Genomic DNA, 443 nt, shown 5'->3' on the forward strand with positions numbered 1-443 from the left:
TGCGCCGCCCGGGGCGTGGGGGAACGGCCGGGTCCTGAGGGCTGCATGGAGCCGGGGAAGCACGGCCCAGGAAGGCCCAGGGGACGGAGGACCGAGCCAGGAGTGCGCGACGCGCGCGAACGCGGGGCCGGTTAAACTGGAAAGCCCAGCGTGGTGGGGATGGGGATGGGGATGGGGATGGGCTGGGGTCTCCCGAGGGAAAACACTGTATCTGGCACCAGAGAGTTCTAGGAGCCCAGAGAACATTGATTTTGCGCCTACAGGGCGGGAAACTGAGCTGGAGATAGAGGGGACCTCCGTGTCCCAGGGTCGCTCTTGCGCCAGGGGACCTCCTGGGCAGGGAAGAACCGCCAGGGTGGGAAGTAGTGTATTCGGAGAACGCTACACCCAAGGTGGGGATAGAGGTGGGCTCAGGGGACCTAGAAAGCACCTTCTAGGGGCGA

At 65.2% G+C, this 443-nt stretch overlaps 1 protein-coding gene across 2 annotated transcripts in view; it reads left to right on the forward strand.

Moving 5' to 3' along the window:
* Positions 1-443, forward strand: part of PPL (periplakin) — a 43,211-nt gene that overhangs the window by 333 nt on the left and 42,435 nt on the right. The window lies entirely within an intron of this gene.

Source organism: Pteropus alecto, unplaced genomic scaffold (genome assembly GCF_000325575.1).
Source record: "Pteropus alecto unplaced genomic scaffold, ASM32557v1 scaffold44, whole genome shotgun sequence".
NCBI classification, from domain to species: domain Eukaryota; kingdom Metazoa; phylum Chordata; class Mammalia; order Chiroptera; family Pteropodidae; genus Pteropus; species Pteropus alecto.